Source organism: Saccopteryx bilineata, chromosome 11, assembly GCF_036850765.1.
Source record: "Saccopteryx bilineata isolate mSacBil1 chromosome 11, mSacBil1_pri_phased_curated, whole genome shotgun sequence".
NCBI lineage: Eukaryota > Metazoa > Chordata > Mammalia > Chiroptera > Emballonuridae > Saccopteryx > Saccopteryx bilineata.
This window is the reverse complement of record NC_089500.1, coordinates 64,047,092-64,073,380: the sequence shown is the minus strand read 5'-3', so window position 1 is coordinate 64,073,380 and position 26,289 is coordinate 64,047,092.

Genomic DNA, 26,289 nt, shown 5'->3' with positions numbered 1-26,289 from the left:
ACAGATAATTAAGTAGATAACTTGGGAAGGTTTCCTGGAGAAAGTAACCACAGAGAACCAGTATTGAAAGGCAGTCTAAGGACAGGGGCAGGCTGAGCATGACTGGCAGTTTTACATGCTCTGAGCGGCAGTTTCACGTGCTCTGAGCGGCAGTTCGGGCCCCAAGATGAGGTGTGTGGGTGTGGTGCTCAGGTGAGACTTCAGCCTCCCAGGGTCAGGCCTGCGCAAGTCTGAGATTCACACCCCAGCCCAGGGCGCAGGCCACCTGGGTGGGCCTGAGGTGGGCAGACCACACCGCCTGAGCCCCACCTCAACTGAAGCCCCAGCACCCCCACCGCAGAAGGCAGAGCTTATTTTTAATAATCAAGTGAATTAAGAATACTATGGCACCGGGAATTCTCTTCCAATTTTGCAAACCCTCTCCTGATAATCAGAGGCCCCCTGGTGTGCCAGAACCAGAGCTAGGAATCCTGGGGCGGGGGCGGGGTCTGAGGGATTGCTGAAATGGGCACCGTCTGCTTCTGTTCAGGGCTCTCCGGCACAACAGATTTTAAGTGTGCTTATTTAATCGCTTCTCCTCAAAGTTATCTCATTTCTTTTTTTTCTTTTCTTTTTCCTGTGTGACAGAAAGAGGGGGGGAGGGAGAGAGAGAGAGAGAGGAAGAGAGAGGGACAGATAGAGACAGACAGACAGGAAGAGAGAGAGATGAGAAGCAGCACCTTAGTTGTTCACTGATTACTTTCTCATATGTGCTTTGACTGGGGGGCTCCAACAGAGCGAGTGACCCCTTGCTCAAGCCAGGAACCTTAGGCTTCAAGCCAGCGACCTTTGGGCTCAAGTCAGCAACCATGGGGTCATGTCTATGATCTCATGCTCAAGCCAGCAAACCTGCGCTCAAGCTGATGAGCCCATGCTCAAGCCGGCGACCTTGGGGTTTCAAACCTGGATCCTCTGTGTCCCAGGCTGATGTTCTATCCACTGTGCCACCACCTGGTCAGGCCAAAGTTATCTCATTTCTAGGGATGTTTTTAAAAATAAACAGCTCGCCCTAGGAACTGTGCAGGCCATGCCTCTCACTCTATCGATGGGGAAACCGAGGGCACACAACGTGATCAGAGCTGGGAAAGATGAACACGGTGGCTGAAGAACGAAGAATGGCTCTGCAGGAGATGAAGTCAGGGGGCCTTTGCCACTGAGCAGAGCCAGCAGCCTGTACTGGTGGTCGGGGAGCAGTCAAGGGGGAAAATGCCATACCCTCTTTGAAAGTGGCCAAAACAAGCTCTTGACCCCTATCAGCCCATCCTGCCCTTCACTCAACAGCACACCCTCCCTCCTCCTGGTGAGCGCCAGCTTGCCAAATGAAATGATAAATTCAGTTACACTGGGACTCAGTGGGGATAATAGCTTAATGTGTGACAGCTTCACCCATCCACCAACACACGCGCACACACACACACACACACACACACGCGCATGCCCACACCCACCCACCCATACACACAAACGTGCACACACACACACACACACACGCATGCGTGCCCACACCCACCCACCCATACACACAAACGTGCACACACACACACACATGCATGCGTGCCCACACCCACCCACCCATACACACAAACGTGCACACACACACACACACACGCATGCGTGCCCACACCCACCCACCCATACACACAAACATGCACACACACACACACACACACACACGCACGCGCGCATGCGTGCCCATACCCACCCACCCATACACACATGCATGCGCACACTCACACACTGTGTTAATTCAGGACTTACAAACTCGAGTGTCTGCGGAGGCCAGTAGGCAACACTGATGAGGGAGTGGGCAGGGGACACCATGAGAGCGATGGCAACAGGCGAAGGGAGGAGGCACCGCCTGGCTCAATGGGACCGTTTTCATTGCCGGGCAGCCGTTACCAGGCAGGAACCCTACTCCAGGGGGAATAAATCTTTGGGGTTTTTAAAAAGAAATTGGTAGTTCTGATTTTTAATCATATTTCACATTTTTAAATGTTTGCAACTTCTTCAAATTTTTATGACGCTAAGTGGGTCATGCAAAAATAAGTCATAGGCTGGATTTGTCCAGTGAGTGGGTTCCCTTCATCTGAGAAAGGTCTCTTGTGACAGCAATAAAAATGCTGACTGGAGAAGCAAGAGGGAATACATATTTAGCACTTCTCAGTTATTTATTAAGCTCACAGAGGCACTGGGATACAGAAATAAACTAGACCAATGCAGGGCTTATATTCTAGTGAGGCAATGGCTGCACTACAAAAATAATCACAGCAATTACTAGTTGACATGGTACAGACACAACCATTCAAGGAGCTGGGCATTGTGTGGGATAATGCCACATGCCGATTTCATTCACACTTGCCTCAACCCTCTGTGCCTGTTGGGGAAGGTGAGGGGACACTTAGACTTTCTTGGTGACTGTGGAGATGAGAGAACTGGGTGGGACAGTGTGCATGGTGCCACGTAATCTGTCCCCCGTCTGGCACTGGCGCTCCATGCGCAGAGCCTCAGGGAAGGATGGACCTCCAGTTTCCACCCAGGCTGGAGCTCTGCTCTGTGGTAGGACCAGCAGCTCCTGCAGCCTGACCGGCATCACACATGCACTCCTTGTGTCCTTCATCCTGAAAATTAAAGTTGACAGACACTGAAGAGCAAGACAGAGACCTGAAAATCCCTCTGCACTAGTTGTGTGCCTGTTTCCAGGAGACTTGATTGGTTTTGTCACTGTCACATTTAGCACACTCTGCTTGTCTCTTCACTTTCTCTGTGGCTATAAAGGCGGAACCCATGGTTTTATATGACCCCAACACATTGGCCATGGTTGGTACCATAACGGGTCATCAGCCTGGGCTTGGCCAGTGAAAGAGCTTTGTAAGAAGGAGGTTTGGCCTCTCCACACAGGGAGGAGATGTAGGTGATGTGCTATACAGAGAATGGCCTTGGTGTTCCATGGCCACTTGACCATTCCTCATCGTCCTGTTCCGGCTAGATGGTCTTGTGTCAGTCAGAACTCCTCTGGTTGTAAAGGAAAGAAATATGACTTTACTTAAATATAAGGCAGACTTGATTGGCACATATGACTGAAAAGTCTCAAGAGGGCTGGTTAGGTATATTCAGGCCGGGCTGGCACCATCAGGGATGGGCTTTCTCCACTCTCCTCCTTTCTCCTTCCCCTGTGTTGGCCTCATTCTTAGGGAGACTCACTTCATTTTGGGTCTCCATGGCCACAGCATCCACTTTGTCAGTTCACCGAGTCCAGGGGAAAGTGGTTCCCTCAAATCTGAGCCTCAATTCTTTGGGTGACATGGGGTCCTTTGTCCATCATTGAACCAGTCTGACTGAAAGTATAGGCCTACACCATGTGCTTCTCCTTGGACAGGGAGTGGGGACAAGGCTGGGAAAGGACCTTACCTTCTTTTTTATCACATGAAATGAAATTAGCAGGACAATCAAGGTGTCTTTACCAGAAGGATGCTGGACTGGCAAAACCATGAGATTCTGTCTAAGCTTGGGCTGCCACAACACAATACTGTAAACTAGGAGCTTAATAGACACTTATTTCTCACAGTTCTGGAGGCTGGGAAGTTCCAACCTGTCAAATTCAGTTTCCGATGAAGGCTCTCTTCCTAGTTTGCAGAGGCTGTCTTCTTACTGTGTCCTCACATGGAAGACAGAGAGAGAGAGAGAGAGAGAGAGAGAGCTGTAATGTCTTTTCTTACAAGGACACTAATTCCATCATTAGGACCCCCCCCCATGATATCATCTAAACCTGGTTACTTCTCAAAGGCCTTACCTCCAAACACCATCACATTGGAGATTAAGGATTCAATGTAAGAACTTTGAGGAGGCACAAACATTTAGTCCATAACAGGTGCCCACTGTGGAGCCATAACCATGTCCTGCCACCCAGGGGTACTTACAGTCACAACTTTGCATCTTTTCATCTGTAGGCCTGGCTGTTAACTGTGCTTGGGAGTCTGTGCGTGTCCTCCTCACTCCTCTGCCTGCCCAGCTGGACCTCACTCTACTATGAACTGCTGGCTACAGGGCAGCTATTGGCCTTGCACTCCACCCTCAATACTGTGCCATCTTGGCCCAAAGTGGACCCTCAGGTGAGAGTTGATCTGTATCCTTATTCAGGTCTTGCATAATTCATTTACCTATTCATTTATTTATATATATTTTTTGTTCATCCATCCATTCATTCAACAACAATTCCCTGAGTAACTTAAATAAGGCACAATCCTAGAAAATGGAAAACTTGACACATCCTAATAATGTCAGAGTAACGGTGGCATAAGAGATACTCCTGACCTCTCCCCTTAAAATTTCAACAAATTGAACAACTATAATGCAGCAAAGAACCCCAGTTGGGCTTGCAGGCACACCTGAACGATCTGCACATCCAATCAACTAAAGGTGGGACAGGTTGTAAAGCAGTGGGTGGAAGATCATTAAATTTAATTTTCTAAATAAAAATTTTTAAAATTAAAAAAAATAGCAAGGTTTAGATAAATTGGTCTCCCATGGCCCTAAATCAAAGGGACTTCCTTTCCCCAGCTAGTCCTTAAATTGCTTAAAAATACATTTGATTGGGTGATGGGCACACAACAAAATCAATAGTTTAAATACATTAAATTTAATTTCTTTTTAAAATTGTATTTAGAAAATTAAATTTAACAAGGTGACATTGATCCATAAGAATACATAGGTTTCCGGTGAATGTTTCCATAGCATTTGAACTGTTGATTATGTTGTATACCCATCACTCAAAGTCAAATCATTTTCTGTCACATATATTTGTCCTTCTTTACTCCCCTCCCTTCACCCCTCCCCCTGGTAACCACTTCACTTTTACCTATGTACATGAGTCTCAGTTTTATGTCCCACCTATGTATGAAATCATATAGTTCTTAGCTCTTTTTGATTTATTTCATTCAGTATAATGTTCTCAAGGTCCATCCATGTTACCATAAATATCACTATGTCATCATTTCTTATGGCTGAGTAGTACTCCATTGTATATATGTACAACATCTTCTTCATCCAATCCTCTATTGAAGGACACTGTGGTTGTTTTCATGTCTTGGCCACTGTGCATAATGCTGTGATGAACATGCACGTGCATGTGTCTTTATGTACCAATGTTTTTGAGTTTTTTGGGGGTAGAAATTTGGTAGAAGGATTGTTGGGTCATATGATAGTTCTATTCTTAATTTTTTGAGGAACCACCATATTTTCTTCCATAATGGTTGTACTAGTTTGCATTCCCAGTGGCAGTGAACGAGGGTTCCTTTTTCTCCACAGTCTCGCTAACACTTGTTATTACCTGTCTTGTTGACGATAGCCAATCTTAGGGGTGCGTAAATTTAATTTCTCAATTAAAAATAATATTTGATCTATTTAAAAATACAGTAAATCTTTAGTTAATGCTGTTAATAACTTCTGTGACTTTAAGTGAAATGATGTATATAAAATCAGCTTTATCATAGCCTGATAAAAAAATGTTAAGTCCCTACAACATCTTATCAATATTACTCAAGGACTTGCTGTAGTTTCACTAAAGTATAATGGCTACACAATGAATTGTGCATAATTAAAGTGTACAATGTGATAAGTTTGACATAACATATACCTATGAAACTATCACCCCCATCAGGTAATAAGCATATCCATCACCCTCAGAGCTTTTATATGCTCCTTTACTATTTTGTCCTCCTTCTCTCCTGCCTCTCTCACTCTTCCCCTCTTGTAGTCAGTGGCTCGATTAGATTGATCGTGGTCTAGGCACTGAGGACAGCTCTGTTGGAGGGCATCAGCCTCAGGCACTAAAAATAGCTCAGTACTTAAGCATCAGCCCTAGAAGGGGTTGCCTGGTGAATCCCATTTGGGGCACATGTGGGAGTCTGCCTTACTCTCTTCTCTCCTCTCACCTAAAAACAAAACAAAACAGAACAAACAAAACAAAAAACAGGCAACAGGCCATATTAAGCCCATGGGCCATAGTTTGCCAACCCCTGATAGAGACTATTGGAAATGCCTATAGAGGACTTGGTTATGGGCCAATGAGGAGAATACACCTGTAAAAGCTTGTAAGGCTTGTCATGCTATGGATTCGAGTTTGTGCTTTGAACCACTACTGGCCAGTGAGTGGTGCTGTTTTTTTCCATAGTCAGAATCATTGGTCCAGGAGTCAAGGGTGGAAATCACCCACCCATCCACTTTTCTGTTTGCCCATCCATCCATCCATCCATCCATCCATCCATCCATCCATCCATCCATAAATCTATTTGTCCCTTCTTTTGTCCTTCTATTTTTTCTTCCATCCATCTGCCCACTCATTCTTCCATCTATCCACCCATTTGTTTGTCCATCCATCTATCCATCCAATGAGTAATATTGAGGGACTAAGTACCAGGTACAGTATTAGGCGCTAGGGATAAAATGATGAGAAAAAAAACTACATTTGGTCATCCCAACATTCAGATACTATTTTCTCTCATCCCATACTCAGTCGAAGGCAGGGGCAAAACATGGCCCAGAGCCAAAAAAGAAATTCCCAGTGTTATGGTCTCAGTTCCAGGATGGATTTAGGGGAGGAAAGAATTTCTGAATGACAAAGTCAGTGAAGTTTACAGCCCCGGCCATCACCAACCAGGTGGTGGATGTTTCAGCATTACTCTTAGAATCAGGTTGTGGCAGGAATAAGAGTTATTACTGCTTTATATTCTTCCCCTAAAAAGAACAAAGACTCTCCTTCCTCCAATCTTCCATGCCAGTCACCTTCAAACAATTAGTGTATCACAGCTCACCAGAAACTGCTTTTTTCAGCACAGCGTCCTCAACATATGTGCATTTATGTATAGGTTATATACTAAAGCCACTCCATATAACAAATATTAGCAAAGCTTAGTTTCTCTCTTATTCATTAGATTATACATCTCCAGATATTTTATTGGGCACATATACTTGGTACTTTCTGCCCTCAGGTTAAAAAAAAAAGGTTTGTCTTTGTTTCCCTGTCCCGTGTCTGTGTGGTGCAGGATCCAGCAAATGAGCAAAGAGAGTGGAGTCAAGGTGCTGGAGAAGAGGGCACTTAGGCAGATGATGGGGGCCAAGAGCAGGAAGACCTGGAGAGCTACTGAGGAGTGGGGGTAAGCTGGCTGGAGAAGCTTTCTGAGCTACGCAGGCTGGGATGGGTGGCTATTCTGAGAAGAGTCCCTCGAAACTTCTTTGGGGATTGAGGTCAAGTTTTATGTGCCTGCAGCTTCTGGAATTTTCTGTATGTGACCCTCTGCAGAGATGTGGGCTATGACTTGTCCTTCATATAGTAAAAGAAGAAATGATGGTTTAAGGAAGGTCTTTCAATCTCAGCACTATTTGTATTTGAGGCCAGAATCCTTCTTGGCTGTGTGGACCATCCTGTGCACTGTAGGATGTTTAACAGCAACCTGGCCTTGACCTGTTAAATGCTCACAACACTCCCATCTCCCAGTGTGACAACCAAAAATGCCCCCTTACATTGCCAACTCTCCTAGGAGACACTGTCCTCCTGAGTGAGAACTGCTAGTTTAAGGAAACAAGTATAAGGGTAAATTAGCTCCCCAGGACAAAAATCTTAGAGGTAAAATTATGAAATGTTAAGGGTGTAAACATTTTTTTTTCTATTACTTTTTTCCCTTCTTTTCCTCCCTCTCCTCCTCCCTCCCTCCCTCTTTCTTTCTTTCTTTCTTTCTTTCTTTCTTTCTTTCTTTCTTTTCTTTCTTTCTCTCTCTCTCTTTATTTATTTATTTCTTCTTCTTTTCTTTTTCTTTTTTCTTTCCCATAGAAGAAGACTGAAGGATACCAAAACTTGCACAAGAAATTGACTTGTGCAAAAAAATTTTCCAATTTTATAAGTGAAAATTGATAGCTTGTTGTTTTAATTTGCATGCACTTGAATATTAATGAATAATAATTTTTCAAATGCCTTTTGGTATTTGTATTTCTTCTATCACAAATTTTTTATATTCTTTGCTCATTTTTCTGTTTGTATGCTAATATTTTCTTGATTACTTACATGTTAAGGATATTAACCCTTTGCGCGCGTGCACACACACACACAGCAATGCTTTTCCCAAATTCATCATCTTTCATTTTTATTTTTTATTTTCTTTATTTTATCTGTTTAAACATACAGATGTGTCAGATGTTTATATAGTCAAATCTGTGAATCTTTTCTTTTGTGATTTTAGCTTTTGGTGTCATGCTTACGGAAGCATTTTATTCCTCAGAGTTTATGTACACTCATCTATATTTTATGGTTTATTTTTAATTATATATTTTTTCTTGCATTTTATTTTCTTGTTCTTAGATGACATCACTGAACAGCACCACATTTCTCATGGCCTGAATGGTGCGGTGTGAGCTCCCACTCTCCACCGTGCTGTCTTCCATGCCATGGCTCTCTCAGCCTTTCTGTATGCTGTGACTTTATAACAAGTTCTCATAACTGGGAGAGCAAGTGACTTCAGTTGACTACTTTTCGACTTCGCCCTGTCCATTCACGAACTGAATTTTCTGGTATATTTTGCAATGATTTTTTCGAAGTCATAAAATAAAACCCTCATTTAAATTTCAAATTGAATTGTATCGCATTGACAGATAAGTCTGTGTTGAATATACATAAATGCCATATTAAGGAGAACAAATCTTCCCAACAAGGAGAGGGCAAATGTCTATATATTCAGGTCATTCTTATATTTTTCTGAAAGATCTCTCTGGAAAATGTTGTATTGCATTGAGGCCAGAGAACGTGGTCTGGACAGTTCTTCCATTTTTGTGTTTTGTTGTTCTAATTTATTCAGGTATTTTGATGGTTGAATGTATGACCACTTTTTTTCAGGGGTGTTGCAAAGGAAGATGTGTTTTCTATTGGCAAGGTCCAAGTTTTACACGTATATCCCTACCGACCCTCCACTGACAACATGTGTACACACACACACACACACACATTGTTATTAATTATATTATTCAGAATCTTTATTGCCTCCCTTCTGTTTGCCTATTTGGTCTGTCAAGAGTTTGAGGAATAAATTATAGTCTTCAATTAGTAGAGTATTTAAGAAAAAACTCCCTCATATTTCTAAGAGTTTTTCTTTCTATATTTGAATGCAGTGTTATTTGGTGCATAAAATTTTGTAACAGTTTGGCACTTCTTGTCTGTGTAATACTTTTTGTCATATACACTACTGCATCTAAAGTGACTATTTGAGCCGAGCATTTGTCTTGATTTTATATCCTGGCATAGTTTTATCTTTTGTAACTTTGCTTTGGAAATATCTCTCATGAATAGCATTGAGTTTGATTTTGTTTTACTCAATATAAAAAAGTGGACTGTTTAATCAAGTGTGCTTTATACTTATTGTGAAACAATAAGTTGAACATGTAATGTTGTAATTAATCATTTCAGGCTTACTTCTGATTTTTGCTTCTCCTTTAAGATTCTGTTGCCATTTTATTTGATTTTTATATATTTCAAGGTTTGGAAGGTTCATATATTCTGTTCTTAGCTTAACTAATTTCAGGTTTTCAGATATACTCTTTAGCCCTTACTTTTTCTAGCTTTTAGATGCAAGAGTCAAACACAACATTTTTTGGGGTCCCCCTATTTAAGACAACTATTAAGACTTCATTTTGATGGCAGAAGACAGGAATCCAAACCCAACTGCCTGAATTCCGTGTGGAGTGCCAGCTCCTGTCCCTGCCAGTGTGGCAGTGAGCAGCTTCTGATGGGGCCAGGCCCCGGACTCTGGGATGTGCACTTTCATGCTGTGCAGATTGTGTTTTGTAATTACAGGCTCTACGGATGGTCGGATGGTCGGCCTGCCTGCTGGCTGGAGAGCTAAATGAGTGAGTCTGTTAGGACTGCTTCTGGCTGACGGGAAGTCCTTTAAGACATATGTGTATTTGATGATCTTACATAACAGTAAGTTGGGGGTTAGCCAGTTGTGTGGACTGGAAGTAAAGGGCTATTAACATAGATATGGGCAGGATCTAAGGGACTCACAGGCATAAATTAGCCCAGGCCTAAAGGAGAAGGGCAGGAAATTGTGGTGCCAGGACCCTGGATAGAATCTGGGAGAAAGGGATGCTGTCACCCCAGATAAGGGAACCCACAGAAGGGAGGGAAAAGAAGAAACATACTGACATGTTGTACATCTCTCTGCTCTGTTTTTCCACCTCTCACTGGCCAGTGTCCTGGGAAAGGAGCTGATTTAATTGGGATGTGCTGGGCTGGCTTCCTGGGAACAGTGTGGGTGGGGTGGGGAGGAAGATAGAGAATAACCAGTGCTGGGCTGTTTCTGAGACCCTACAAGACCAGAGCACATGCCAGTCTTTGAAATTCTGCCCCCTCACTGGAGGATGCCTGCTGTAGCAACAACACCTCGTGCTCATGTGACAGCACCGTCCCCCCCAGGATGGGTGCTGGTGAGGGCAACAGCCCTTCCTGCCCAGTGGGTTCCCCACACAGCACTGGCAATTGCTTTATCATTTGCCTGTACCTCTGCCAACTGCAGGTCACGGTGACTGGATTGTCCCGATGACCTTAGACAATCACATTCAATCCCCTCTGGCTTGTGTCTACCAAAGGGCACCACATGGTCTGTGATTCTTGGGCCTCATCTTACTTCATCCACTAGCAGAAGTTAAAGATGATCATGCCCTCGGCTGATTTTTTAAAATCAATTTCATTGAGCTGTCGGCACCACTTACTGCGCGCAGTACAACGAGTTTTCACAAAGGCGTTGATCCCGCTTTCTTTTCTAAGCATTTGCTTCACTAGGATTCCAGGAGCAACCCTTCTTCTCAGCCTCCATCTCTGGGTTCGTTAGTCTCTCTGACCCCATCACTGAGATCCCCGGGGGTTCGGATCGGTCCTCTTCTCGTATCTGTTACCCAGATTCCCACGGTGGCCTCACCCTGCGTCTGGGGCTCTAACACCCAGAGCCCAACACCTGCCCTGGGAACCCCACCCTGTGCATACAGTTGCTCTCCTGCTATCTCCCACCCAGCCTGTCTGCACTGCTCCCTGCTGCTGCTGTAAGGACTGCAGGCTTAGCGGCTTAAGTAATGCAGATTCTTTCTCCTACGTGTTGGAATCAAAGTGTCAGCAGGATGGCGCTCCCGCTGGAAGTTCTGGGACAGCATCTGTTTCTTTGCCTGGAAAGTAGCTCTTAGGGGTCACCTGTATTCCTTGGTTTGTGCCTTCCTCCCTTCTTCAAAGCCAGTGGCGTAGCAGCTTCCTCACTCCTCTTTCTCTCTTTCTGTTTCTCTGCTTCCTTCTCTGACTCTGACCTTCCTGCCTCCCTATAAGGACCTGTGTGATGTTACTGAGCATACTGGATAATCCAGGACAAGCCCCTATCTCCAGACACAATGCTTAACTTCATCACATTTGCAGAGGCTCTTGGCCACATGAGGTGCCTCACCGGTAGAAACTTGTAAGAAATCAGACTAACTGAGTTAATAAATCTAAGCCATTTGCAAGAAGAGTGCCAGCACCTGGTAAACCCTCCGGCACCTCACCAGGCACCATCAGGTGAAACTCCTTTCTGTGGCCTCCAGCAGCTCCTGTTTCCTGCTCTTCATTTACAGCAGAGGGGCAGGTGGCTCACTTGGGCCAATGTCAGTCTGCAGGTCCGTGCATTCTCCTATGTAGAGTGAGTTTTGTTCCTAAATTTTTATTGAGGCATAAGTTCCATATAGTAAAGTCGCTGATCTTCCGTATATATATCCACTGGGAGAAGCCCACCCAGATTGTCTGCAGCCCAGGAGGGTCCCAGGGAAATGCCTGCCACTAGCTTGCCTGCCCTGACCAGAGGCATTCTGGTGTGGGGATTATGGTTGCCTTTAGTAAGTATCCTGTTGGGAACCCTACCTCCGGGGTTGGTCTGTGTTGTTGTTATACAGTATCTCGATGTATGAAGACACCTTGCAGCATATTGAACATTTTTAATTAGTTGACAGCAATTCAGCATATTTCACACAAAAACACACACCTGTAACTTTTGTTTAAACATCAGGAGCTTGAATAACATTGGGCTGTGTTCCCATGTGACAATGCACAGTGATGCTCAGCACGGCTGCGAGCCACCTGAGTCATAGTCCCCACCACTCCCTACCATGTGCCACACCTGGGACATTTCCCCCAAGTGCATGGTCAACCTGGAACATCCGGGCATCTGAACTGTGACCCATGGGTGGTCTGGAAGTGGCTGTCTCATCTCCACATCTGTTTCCTCCATTGTGGTCCATCGATCCATTGATTGATTGCAAAAACGACCTCAAATCCCTCTCTTCTTTGTATAGACAGCCCAGATTGCAAAAATGCCCTCGAATCCCTCTCTTCTTTGTACAGACAGCCCTTCGCAGTAGGACTTTGTGGTTTCTCCCACCCTGCCCAGGTCTGCTTCCCCACCTCTGGCATGGGGGCTTGGTCATGGGACTTGTTTGGCCAGTGGAACATCAGCAAATATGATGCTGACAGAGGCTGTAAAGCCCCATATCTCTTTGCACTTAAACCTGATACCGTCACGGAGACAAGTCTGAGTGAACCTACAGCTGGAGGGTGAAAAGGCACATGCAGAACCAAGGCCCCAAGCCAGGGAACTGCCAGCCTCCAGAGATGGCTGTGAGCCACTTTGGAACTTTATGCTAACCACAGAAACTTGGAGAGCCTGGAAGGTCTGGATCAGACCAGCACCAGCTGACCCACAATGGGACGCTAAATAAAAAACTGATTATTGTTTTAAGCCATAGAGTTATGGGATGGTTTGTTATGCAGCAAAACTAGCTGATCCGCAGGCAGGCCTTTGAGAGTCTGGAGAAGTTCCTGCTCCTTCTGACAAGGCAAGTTGTCCCTCCTATTTTTTTGAGGGAGAGGAAGATAGATGATAGATAGATAGATGATTGATAGATAGATAGATAGATGATAGATAGAAGCATCAACTTGTTCCACTTAGTTGTGCCATTGATTGCTTCTCATATGTGCCTTGACCAGGCCTTGAACCAGCAACCTTCCGTGTCAAGCCCTGAACAGGGCTTGAACAGGTGACATCAGGATCAAGCTAGCACCTTCAGGATCAATCCAGCAACACTGGCACCTAAGATGACATTCTACCCACTGCACCAGGGGCCAGGGCTGGTTCCTCCTATTTCTGAGCACTGACCTCATGGTACTGTCCAGCAGCCCTACCCTCATGCCTGGCTGGAGTCTGACCTGTTCCAGGAGACCTGGGCCTTCTGCTCCCGAAGAAATCGTTCTGCTGAACAACACTGGGCACTTGGGAGGGTACCTGGGAAATGCACACTGAGTTCTCTGTGCCCCACCTCTCACATCCGCTATTGGTGCTAAGAAGCCTATCAAGGATTATTCCCAGGAGCCCACTCACCTCACCAGACAGGAGCCATGATGGCTTTGTCTGCTCAAGCACTGGCTTTAAATGCAGCAGCCCCGCACACACCGCACCGCCTGGCCCGCTGTGGGCGCTCTGCTAAAGCGGCAGCCCCGCACACACCGCACCGCCTGGCCCGCTGTGGGCGCTCTACTAAAGCGGCGGCCCCCCACACACCACACCGCCTGGCCCGCTGTGGGCGCTCTGCTAAAGCGGCGGCCCCGCACACACCGCACCGCCTGGCCCGCTGTGGGCGCTCTACTAAAGCGGCGGCCCCCCACACACCACACCGCCTGGCCCGCTGTGGGTGCACTGCTAAAGCGGCAGCCCCCCACACACCACACCGCCTGGCCTGCTGTGGGCGCACTGCTTTCTGCCCCAGCTGACCTGGTCACCCGATGTCCTGGGGAACTGAGCTCTCCAAACTCTCATCTGGGCCCTCCATTTGAATTGAGACCAGGGGCACTTTGCTAAATATTGTGCAAGCCTGTGCTATGAACACTGCCAAGTCAGAACAGACACTGTGGGTGTCCAACACTGGCCTGCTCGTGTCCCCAGCTCCTCTATGTCATGTCACAGCACACGCACACACTCATGCATAATGAGGCACACAAGTGCACACCTACGTTCACACACACGCCCTCTGGGGACCCCTTCAGTTCTAAGGGACCATAGCAGCCAGTCTAACTTTCTCCCTGCCGCTCACCTGTCTTCCAGGTTGGGAAGATGTACACTGGGGCTACAGGACCTGCTGCTCTATGAGGCACTCTGGCTAGCTGTCTATGCTGTCTTGGACACTTCTTTTCCTGTGACTGGGTGCCTTGGCATTGGTTCCTGGGCCCCGGTTTCCACATTTCTGCAATAGATCTCCCAGCTCAAAATCATGCAGCCGACTGCAGCATTCTGGACCACAATGGGCCAGAACTATGTGCCTGAGTGGCGAGGGTCCCAGAGAACAGGGACAGGAACGGATGTCCTGCCTGCAGCTCTGCAAAGCACCGAGGAGAGGAAGATGTGCCTGTTGCTGTTCTCACTCATCCTGGACCGGCTCGAGGTCTTCACAAGTACTCCAACCCCTTCCAGAAACCCTCTTCTCCTGCCACAGCAGACAGTGCCTCCGATCAGGAGGGGCTTCAGAAGTAGAGAGAGCCTGGCCTCCCAGAGGTGGTCAGATGCCATCCTGGGGCTCACGTAGGACCACATCCCTCTCTGGGGCTGTGCTCAACAGTGTTGCAGTCTGACGATGACTTTTGTAATGGTTTGATGAGTGTGTTTGTTTCACACCAGACCGTCAGCTCCAGGAGGGCTGGGCTGTTTGCTTCTGTTTGCTGTTGCATCCCCAGAGCCTGACAAATGTCTGTCACCAGTAGGTGCCCAGCAAAGATCTGCTAGATGGGTGGACTGTTGCTCAAGGACGTCTGGGCTGGGGAAGAGCTGGGAAGGGCTCCTGCAGTGGACGGTCCCACTTCCTCCCTTTCCAAGGATGCTCTGGCCCCGCCATAGTCCTGGGCTGCACCTGGAGCAGGAGATGTCAGTGAGCTGAGAGGGAGCTTCCAAGTGACAGGTGCTGCTTAGCTCCAGGCGCACCCTGGGGCCCAGGCTGAATTGGCTGTTCCAGCAGCCCTTTTTTCTGGGCTAATTAGGGAAGGGGAGGGGGAGCCAGAGTGAGGGAAGCTGTATTCTGGGCTCAGACCAAAGGCACTCAGGACAATGGTGAGCTAAGTGTGTGTGTGTGTGTGTGTGTGTGTGTGTGTGTGTGTGTTAGAGAGAGAAAGAGAGAGAAAAGAGGGTCCTAAGAAGCAAAGTAGTGTGTGTGTATGTATGTGTGTATGTGTACGTGTGTGTGTGTGTGTGTGCCTGTGCCGCACCGTGGATTTACCCTTGGTGGAGAGCTTCCCTGGTTACCAAGCCCCTTCTGGGCTCCCGCTTTATCCCGGCCCCACTTGAGCAGCCCCCAGCAGGCCTGGAGCCCCATGCCCACATTCTCGCAGCTTCTGCAGACGCTGTTAGACTGAGGACCCTGATGCCACACCATTGATTGTCCCATTGAGACTTCCTGGCGAGTCCCTCACTTCAGTCTTCATGCTCTTCAAGGCATGAAGTGGCCATGTTGTAAGACATGGCCACTCTGTGAATGAAAAGAGGTGTTGTGATGGTCACATGGAACAACAGGCACCACCCAGGACTGTTCCAGGCAAACTGGATGACAGCCAGCTTCTCCACTGTGCCCTCCCTGCAGGTGCCCTCCCTGCAGGTGCCACCTTTGCCTCATTGAGGCAGCAGTATGACTCTGCCCTCCTGAGGCTCAGGGGCTGGAGGGTGCCCATGTCTTTCACACCGCACTCACACTGGGAAGACCCGCTCTGCACCGGGCACAGTGCTGGGCACGCGGAAACCAGGAAACACACCTGTCCCTTCCCTCCTGGAACTTATGCTCTAACATGGGGTGGGGTGGGTGAGGTTTGAGGGGTAGGAAGCACAGACACTAAACAAATAACAACACAGACAAGTGTGAACTCCCACCTGTGCTGAGTGCCATCTGGAGCAGCCCTCGTGCCCAGAGGACTCCTGGAAAGGCTCCGAGGTGAGAGGAGGCAGGTGGCACATGCAAGTCCCCCTGGGCATGCCCCTGCAGAGATCCTGTGCCTCGTGAGGGGGTGAGGCTGGGAAGGAAGGTGGACTGTGGGGGTAGGGAGGGTGTGGGAGGTTCTGAACGGCTTAGCAGTGCTCCGTGTGAGTCCCTTTTCTCCTTTGAATTAAGAAAGGAAATGTTGGGAAGTGGGGAGGCCAGGAGGGGCCAATTCAGGGGCCTGAACTGCCCAGATGGCAAGGACAGTGCTGGGACTGGGGGGCAGCTGGGGGGTGGAGGGAGAGGAAGGACAGGTCAGGTAATGCACCTGGACTTCGGCAGGTCAGGTAAAGCACCTGGACTTCGGCTCACTCTACCGGACCCAGGCGCACTCTGGCTGTTTGGAGCACTCCTGGGTCTGGTTTAGAGACAGATGAGCTGAGGTCTGTCTAGGGTGGTCAGAAGATGGCCCGGGTCCAGAGGGACGGATAGGAGCCCCAAGGAGTCAGACTCGCCACAAGCTACCGGGATCCAGGCCATGTTGTCAGAGAAGTGACCTTCACGGGGTTCTCTCTGGATGTCCTTCATATTCCCCCTGCCAAAGGAGTGAGTGGGGGTGGTTCCTGCCTCCCTAGGACAACCCCACAGGCATCCCAAGGGCAGTGAGATGGGCATTCCCTCCCCAGTCTGCTGCTGGGCTCAAGCTCTGGAAATGAGAGGGGTAGGGAAGTCGCAGGGACCATGTCGGGGAGGAACACACATATGGGGAGGGCCAGGCCTCTGCAGAGCCGGCCAGATGTGTCGCATACCATAGCTGGGGCCCCTCGCAGACTCTGACCTCCGGACACTTGTGTGCACTGGGGCCTGGCAGCTTCCCGGCTCTGCGGACCTAGTGTCCTTATTGAGCAGATAGGAAGTTTGGGTCTTGGTATGCGCAGCACCAGGTGCAGGGAAGGGCTTTTCAGTGGATGCTGTGGTGCTCTGAGTGGGAGCAGCGAAGAGCTCTGGTTAAGAGGCCTCAGGTGTCCCAGGCTGATAGATCTCTGGTTAAGAGGCTTCAGGGAGTTGGGACTTCCCTCTGCCTTGAGGGGTGGGGGGCAGATAAGCTGCAGCCCACCAATGATGAACTGACAGGGGGGTTCCAGGTTTAAGGCTCCAGTCCCCTTGCCCGGGGTGGGGCGGGGGACTGCTCGGTGTCCTGCGGGCTCCAAGGCCCACTAGGCTCGGCGAAGGCAGAGGCAGCTGGAGCCCCGTCTCCCCCAGCATCTCTCACTCCTCTCCTCCCTCAGCAACTCACCAGCGGAGACACCCCTCCTGGGGGTTCGCCCCTAGGAAAGCGGCCCAGGTGCCTGACACAGTTTGTTACAGATGAAATAAGGAGTGGACACATGGAGGGGCGGGCTTGTCTGAGCCACACAGGCTCTAGTCACAGAGGTGGAGGGGCCTTTGGTGGCACTGACTTGCTTCACAGGAGAGGAATGCCAGGGAGGGCAGGATTGGGCCTGCCCAGAGTTCTCAGCGAGGGCAGAGATGTCTTCACACTGCTTGTCTCCTCCAAATAACCTCCATATTAAACCATAAAAACATATTTTTCCAGATCAGGGCTTAAAAAAAATAGAAAAAAGAGAACTGGAGGGAGGGGAGCAGAGCCCAGGGACGCCTGTGCTTCTCTCCTCTGGCGCTGGCTTTGCGGAAAGCCAGTGACAGAGGGTCCCACTGGGGAGATCCTGCGAGGAGGCGCCAGGTGCTGCTGGCAGAGGCTGCAGGAGATCCGAGGGTGCTGGGCTGTGGTCCTGCCTCCCCTTCCTCCTTTCCACCTCCTCTGCCAGTGGATTCTATGCCGGTGCTTCAGTACCCTGGGGCACTGCAGGGCTCCCCATTGAGAGCCCAGAGCTCCCCACCGAGAGCTCAGAGCTCAGCCTTATCCTACCTTGTCCCAATGGACCAGGCTTCTGGAGGCTCAGTCTCCTTTCTGCAAAACCCAGCGTACTGACAACAGAGCTGCCCTGCCTCCTGGGGTCAGGGCCTTATGCCAGTGAGTGGCCCCAGTCAGGGCTCGGAGGCACCCCTGGGAGCCGTGAATGCACCTGTTGTCCTGAGAGGACACTCTGCTCCTGATGGGCTGGAACCCGGGACCTACTGGAACGTCTTTGGGTCCTTAGTTTCTCCCTGCGAATTGGGGTGGTGGTGTGGTAACAGGGCCCAGGGCCTGTGAAGAGCTGGGGATCTAGTACTCCTCCATGTCGGCCACAGGTGACCCCACGGTCCCTGCCCAGCCTCTCCGGGAGCACTGGGAGCACTGTGCGGTGGCCACGGCTGAGGAGTCTGCAGAGCAGTGTCTTACGGAATTAGCTGTGAGTTGGGCATGGCTTCCTTCCTATGTGGCAGAATCCCACTGAGCTAAGGGGTGAACGGAGGCCCAGGTGGGAAGACTTCTCCAAGGCCTCAGGACTTCTTCCCAAACACAGGTGACTTGCTCACAGTTCCCACGAGAAGGATACTCTGGTCTTGAGCCCTGCTGGAAACTGTCCTTTCTGGAAACAACCCTGCCAGGATGCTCCAGGCAATGTAGGCATCCAGGGCAATGTAGGATGCCAGGGCCGACTCCTCACTTGACAAGCAGGCCTGAGGCACAGACCTCAGCTATCTCCCCTACACTGACATTTATTACCACAGATAAGAGCAGAGTAAACACGAAATCCTTTAGTGCATTTACGGAAAGCTGTTTTTATAGGTGCCAAGCAGAAACCCCAGCCTGCAGAAAGCCAGCATGCTGGGCATGGGTCCCAACTGGCTACCGTCCCATTGAACGACCCTGGGCAAACCTCTCCTTCCTTGGGCTTCAGCGTCCTCATCTGCAATAGGAGCTGTCCTCAGTGGATGGCCTAGAAGGAGCTGACATTCTGTGAGTTGACGTGTGAGCACACGCACATAAGTGTGTGCACAAGTGTGCATACGTGTGAAGGCACACACACGCACACGCACACACACACAGTCTCCATCAAGGAAGTCAATTATCAAGCAGTGTTTTAAAATGTGCTATTTATTCAGCTTCTTTGCACCCTATCTCTTCACTGCCTTTATAAGTATGTAGCAGTGTTGTTGCAGTGACATTTCCTAGGAGGTGAGAGAACAGGATGCCTGAGGCGAGCTAACAGGCTGAGGGAGCAGGGGCAGACCCCAGACCCTGCGAGGGGTGAGGAGGGGGCCAGGGCTGGGGATCCCCGGAGAGGAAGGGGACCTTCGACTTGCAGACATGACCTAGGACCCACCAGCTCGGATTCAAAAGTGGGACCCAAACTTCAGAGCAGCAGGTGAAGCTGAGTCAGGTTCTGAGAGCGACGAACTTCTGCCACCGCCCAGCGACTTTCCACATAGTCACTTATCCAATGTCACCATTTCCATTGACTTGCTCTATGCCTGGCACCGTCCTGAGTATTCATTTATGTCATCTTTAAGAACAACTTCGTGATGAAGTGACTCATCTTCCCATTTTACAGAGAAGGAAACCAAGGCACTGGTTTTAGCTATTTGCACAAATCATGAATTTTGAAGCACAGAGCCAGACCTGACTGTCAGCAGCAGAGGGCGGAGCCCCTTCCTTCACCACTTCTCCATCTTCGGGGCGACATTTCTATCTTTAGTTATCACTGGTTAAATTCCACTCCACCCCTGCAGCCCCAACCTCAGTCCCGAGGTAGCAGAGATGACCGAGGTAGCAGACATGACTGAGACCTGGAGGAGCTCAGGGTCGCGTGTGCTGACCGAGGTAGCAGACATGACTGAGACCTGGAGGAGCTCAGGGTCGCGTGTGCTGACCGAGGTAGCAGACATGACTGAGACCTGGAGGAGCTCAGGGTCGCGTGTGCTGACCGAGGTAGCAGACATGACTGAGACCTGGAGGAGCTCAGGGTCGCGTGTGCTGACCGAGGTAGCAGACATGACTGAGACCTGGAGGAGCTCAGGGTCGCGTGTGCTGACCAAGGTAGCAGAGATGACCGAGGTAGCAGACATGACTGAGACCTGGAGGAGCTCAGGGTCGCCTGTGCTGACCGAGGTAGCAGACATGACTGAGACCTGGAGGAGCTCAGGGTCGCCTGTGCTGACCGAGGTAGCAGACATGACTGAGACCTGGAGGAGCTCAGGGTCGCCTGTGCTGACCGAGGTAGCAGAGATGACCGAGGTAGCAGAGATGACCGAGACCGAGCTCCCGACCTGGAGGAGCTCAGGGTCGCGTGTGCTGACAGAAGGCCGGTGGACCTGAGAATGCTGCTGTGTGGCGGGTTCAGGGAGCACTCGGGCATTCAGACAGGGAGGGGTGATGCATTCTGGTCAGCTCAGTGCCAGCCGGACCTCGGCTGCCCAGGGGAAGAGCTACCTCAGCCTCAAGTGGGAAGCAGAGGGCTGGTGGCAGAGAGATGAAGTTAGGGGACTTGGAATGAAAGAGGAGTCTGAAGTTTTGAAACTGAGAAGTGGAGAGAAGTTGGAGACTGTATCAGCTAGCTTTTGCTGCCTGGCAAACCACCCCAAAACTTAATGGCTTTATTCAGCTCACAACTCTGTGGGTTAGCAGTTGGGTTGGACAATTCTTTCTGGGCTTGCTGGGACTGGAGTCTCCACTGGGATGGTGGCCTTTCTCCACAGGCCTCTCACATTCTAGTGGGCTATCCTAGGCCATCACATGCTGGTCTCAGGGCTCTAACAGCAAGGTCAGAAATGTGTTGAGCCTCTTGAAACCTGGGCTCAAGACTGGCACAGTATGTTCTCCAGTGTGTTCGATTAGCTAAAGATGTGGAGAAACACACCCCACTTCTCCATGGGAGGAGCTGCAAAGTCCTATTGCTGAGAGCCTGGGAGAAAGAGAAGGTGAGGCTTGGGGCCATTTTTGTAATCGACCAGAGAGATGACCAGAGAGATCACACACAGTTGTGAAATTGTCGAGGGAGGTGGGAAGAAGGTTGTTGCTGAACTCAGTTTAAGACTAATTGCATCGGAATTGTCGACGGGATGTACCAGAGGAAGTAACAAATGGAACTTTGGAGATCTGGGGTCCAGGTTGGTCCTTTTAATGTCGCTTGTCTGAAGGCAGCCTCCACAGTCCCCCAATGCCTGTTCATCGTTTCCTACCGCCCTTCCTACACCGACTGCCCCTGAGCGGCCTCTTCCCACACCTAGTGACTTCTGAGCCTGTGTTCCGCCGGCTGAACCAGATGTCCACGCACTTCTGACACCAAGGTGACAAGACCGTGCTAGGACTCAGCTCCCTTGAGCCCTAATGAGCTGAACAGACATGGGCTTTAGAGTCAGGTGCCCTGTGTCCAGGTGTGTGTCCAGGTGTGTGTCCTGTTCCTCACCCACTGAAAATCCTCACAAATTTTTCTCCCTCTCAACTGCATTATTCTTAAAGGAGAGGAACGATGTCACTCCACTCGGTGCCTGTGAGGTCCTGATGGTACATGCAGGTAAGAGACTGGTCACAGGAGGGGTTCAAAGCCCCGCCTCCAGCGTCTGCATGGGCATAGCCAGCCTGTTTCCCAACCTAAACCTTGCCTCAGTTTCCCCCCTGCTGTCCCTTTGCTCAGTGCTTTCAGCAGCCCCTCGGCCAGTTCGCACTGGGTTCTGTATCTCTGGTCTGTAGAACTGTCCTCCTTTTTTTTCCCCCTTAGGGTTCTGGACAGGGTTGCCAGATAAAGAACTCTGAATTAGATTTGAATTTCAGATCAACAGTGAGTAACTTTTTTTTTTTTTTAAAGGAAAAGTATGTTCCATCCACTCATTTATTGTTTTTGTGAAATTCAAATGTAAGTGGGTATCCTCTGCTTTATTTGCTCAATCTGGTCCGTTTCAGGTGAGGAGGAGTGGAGCCTCTGCCTGGCGTGGGTTCTTAAGAGCTGGCCCCACGGTCTCTACCCCATGGTGGCTCCTTTCTGTGTGGCCTCCAGCAAGAAGCTCACTAGGGTGGGAGTGGAGGCTGGAGTAGGGCTGACCGGGGACCCAGAGGAGAAAAGAGCTTCTGTTGATTGGCCTGGGGGGGAAAGCAAGCTGGGGCCCTGGACTTCAGGGAAGACAGCCCAAGTCAGCACTTCTGAGTGTTGGCCGGGGGGGGGGGGGGGCAGGGACCCTGAGATAAACCCTCCCTGAATGCCACCTGCCTGCAAAACTCCACTTGGGGCACCAGGTTGACATGTCCACCTTCACATGATGTAGGTGAACCCCTGTACCCCCAACCCCTTTTTCCTTCTTCTAGGCACTCAGGCCTTGAGGACTTTGCCCATCTCGATGCCCCCTTTCTTCCTGCCCCACACCTAGCTGGCCTTACCTTTGTGGTGTACCTAGATTCTCACTACTTCTCTCATCTTCCCTGCTCAGCTGCCTTCTTCCTAACCTTCACCATCTCTTGCTGGCTGTTTCACAATGCCCCCTCCCTCCCCGGGCTCACTCCCACTCCCTGCCACACTGGCCTCCTATGCAGAGGAATCCTGGTTCCCCCTGATTCAGAGCAGGTCCTACCTCTTCTAAAAGCCACTGTTCACAAGGTCTGAGTGTGATATACTCACCAGAGACCTCTCTGCCCTCACCCCTTATTTCCACCCTTGCTCTCTCCTCCCTCCCATTGCTGGCCTTCTTGCTATTCCTCCTACATGCACCATCCTCTTTCTTTCTCTTCCTACAACTCTTCCTTCTAATGCCACCTTTGAAGCAGGGCCTTCCTGGGCCATGTTATTTGAAGTTGCAACTCCACCTCAGCTCTCCCCACCCCTTCCCTGCTTTATTTTTCTCCAAACACTTTTGCCTTTTGATACAGCTTATAATTTAATGGATTTTTTTTGTTAGCTTTCCTCAGAATATAATATCCATGGATAGAAGGATTTATGTTTGTTAATCATTGTGCCCTCTGCTTCCATCAACAAATATCTGCTGAATGAATAAATGGATGGATGGATGGTTGGATGGATGGATGGATGGATGGATGGATGATGGATGGAGACATGATGTATGTATGTATATATGCTTTTATGGATGATAGGTAGATAAAAAGTTGACTGGATGGATGAGTGATGGATGAATAGACAGATGGATAATGGATTGATAGATTGATGAATGAATGATGGATGGGTGGATGGGTGGATGGATGGATGGATGGATGGATGATAGATAAAAGGTAGATGAGTGAATGATGGATGAAAATATAATGATGATGAATAGATAATGGATAGATGACAGATGGATGATAAGTAGATAAATGAATGGGTGGATGATGATGGGTAGATGGGTGGATGGATGGATGGATGGATGGATGGATGGATAATGGTTGATGGAAAGATGGATGGAAGGATGGATGGCTTCCAGGTCCTAATTATCTACTGGCCAACCCTATCACTGTACAACCCTAACCCCGTCTGCCAACCTTACCATGTACCCTGTGTCACAGAGGAGTGGTGGAGATATACTTTAAGATGGCAGTCTGGCAGCCTAGACATGACTTTTTGTTCAGACCATGCAGTGTTTTAAACAATTTAAATGACTTACCAAAAGTTTATAATGAGATTTCACATAAGATCCAGGTTCCGGTTGTATGAGACAGAGATGGTTCTTTTGTTTGGGGGCTCCTCTCTGTCACCCTGGTAATACCTGGCACAGCGGTGGAGGCTGCCTCTGTGGGCAGAGCTCGCACTTTCAGCTCCTCATCCCCTGTAGCTCTCTGCCTGGTCATGCCTGGCTCAGGTGAGCAAATGAGACCCTGCTCTGTTTACAGTTTCTGTATCTGAACAGGCCATTTCTGGAAAGAAAACAATCAGATATTTGTTGAGTGCTTCCTGTGAATCTGATGCTATATGTGTCTTAATTCTTTTGGCCTGGCCTTGAGCTGGTTCCCTGTGGTCAAGCATGGATGCTGGTGACACAGAGGGTCAAGGGAACAATGAGGGATAACTATTACAGTTTAAGAAGAAATCTCCAATTTCCTTAGTACCAGGTCATTTCCTGGATGGGAATGTTGGGACTCTAGGGGTTATGCAGCTTCCCCCAGATCACACCTGTGACTGGCAGAGCGGAGACTGAGGTCCCGTTGGGCCTAACTTCTCAACCCGACTCCCCTACTCCACACATCAGTTGCCTCTGGTTAAGATGTCTTAGACTTTTGGGATCCCAGGCTATCTTTGGCCCTTGTGCCTAAGAATCTCTTGTTCTACCTTCTCTGGGAAGTCTCTGTTAACTCGTCTTCCATATTGCTGACCTCTTTGTGTGTGTGTGTATGTGAGGGTTAAAACTATTTTTTATTACAGTATTATACACATGTAGCAAAGTATACACATATTCCATGCGCAGCTCAGAGACTGTTTCTATATATAGACTCCTAAGCACACCTGTGTTAACATGGAGAATACAACTTGCAATTGCACTTTTTTTGTGTTAGTTATTTTTAAACATTATCTGTGTTTAAAATAACTTGGCCATCCTGTTAATGGCCAAGTTAGTATTCTGTCCGCATGATGTTCCTTTCACCTTGGGAATGCCTGGCCTCCTCCAAGATGGGCACTTAGGAAGTCCTATGTGAGCAAAGGTGTAAGAAGCTGCCTTGGGGACAGGGCCGGTTTCTGGTCTCAGGTGGTCTACCCAGGGCAGGGGATGGACAGGGTCTGTGGTCTGAGGTGGGGTAGCTCAGGATAATTTACTCCTTCAATGACTTCAACTAAAAACACTGTTTTCCTTTATCTGGGCTTTAAGAATCTATAAAATCACCGTACGTTGAAAAAACATCAATTATCCTGCACTCTGTAAGCGCAGAATCACCTAGGTGCGTATCTTTGTGACTGATGGCCGGGAGAGGACTTCCCCAAACAATTCCAAAAGCATAGGCTGTAAAATCAGAAGAGTGGGTAAATATGTTGTCATCAGCATTAACAACTCATATTCATTGAAGGATACGAAGAAAGTTCTTTAACAGCTGGCTAACTGGAAGATAGATGCGGAATCCGAAACTCACGGCCCTCTAGAATCTACACCGATCTGTGTATACAGTGACTGTTTAGTATCTACCACCACGATGGAAAAGTAGAGCGAAACAACAAGAAGTTGCTTTCGCCTGCTAACCTGGCAAAACCAGACCGCTGGCTGATGCCAAGCGTGACAGGCAAAGAGCTGCGGAAACCGCAGGTGCGGATGCGGGCAGGTGTGGGGCTCGGAGGGAAGACTTCACAGGACCTGCTCATGGTGAATGTGCGTGCAGGACTCGAGCCAGCAAGCTGCTCTGTACACGCCCTGAGAGACTCACACCCACGCATATGGGCCGGTGTGAGACGGGCGTGTCGGATCCTTCCCACGGCGAGGAGGGCGGTACAGTGGGTAAAATTAGCAACAGACAGCATGGGAACAATCTTAAAACAAGTGCTGGGTGAGGAAGCAGGCACAACATGAAGTTTAACCACAATACTATTTATGTAACTTAAAAATATACAGAAAAGAGCAATCAATGTTCATTTCGAAAGCACATGTGCAAAGCACATGCATTGAACACAGGCTGATCACCTCTGGGTAGCGAAGTGACAAAGGGGTAAAAGGGAATAACAATTAATAGCCAAAAAGAGGAAAATTTCACTATGAATTAAGGAATTATGGTTAATGTATCCCTCCACACAAGAGGTCCAATTACAAAAACAAACAGAAACAAAAAAACCCACACAATCAAAATGGGAGCAGGATTTTAAAAATGAACATAATAAACTCATTGTAAAATTTATATATAATAAATGGAGATGGAAGGAGACTTGACTAGGAGTGGTGAACACATAATACAATATACAGATTAGGTACAATAGTATTGTACACCTGAAACCTATATAATTTTATTCACCAATGTCACCACAATAAATTCAATTAAAAATAAAGTAAGATTTATATATAAGAATAAAATTATTTATATAGTGAAGCCTGTTTTGAAAAAAAAAAACAAGCAAAGAAGGCCAACTTGCCCTACAAAGACGCGGTGGTAGGAGAGAGACCAGTGTTGGAACAGGACATGGGTGGACCATTCTTGCAGGCCCCGCCCCCGGCAGGAGCAGGGCGCTCTGTTGAAGGAAGCAGCTCTTCCTGAACTCAGCAGCTCTGGTCTGTGCTCCTGCACTCATGCGGTGAGCAGTGATTGAGCATTGCCTCTGTGCAGCCCTGGGCCTGGGGCTGGGGTGCAATAGTTAAGCATGACTCCATAGGTGCTCTTGTTGCTCCCAGCGCAAGGCACAGGGCATACAC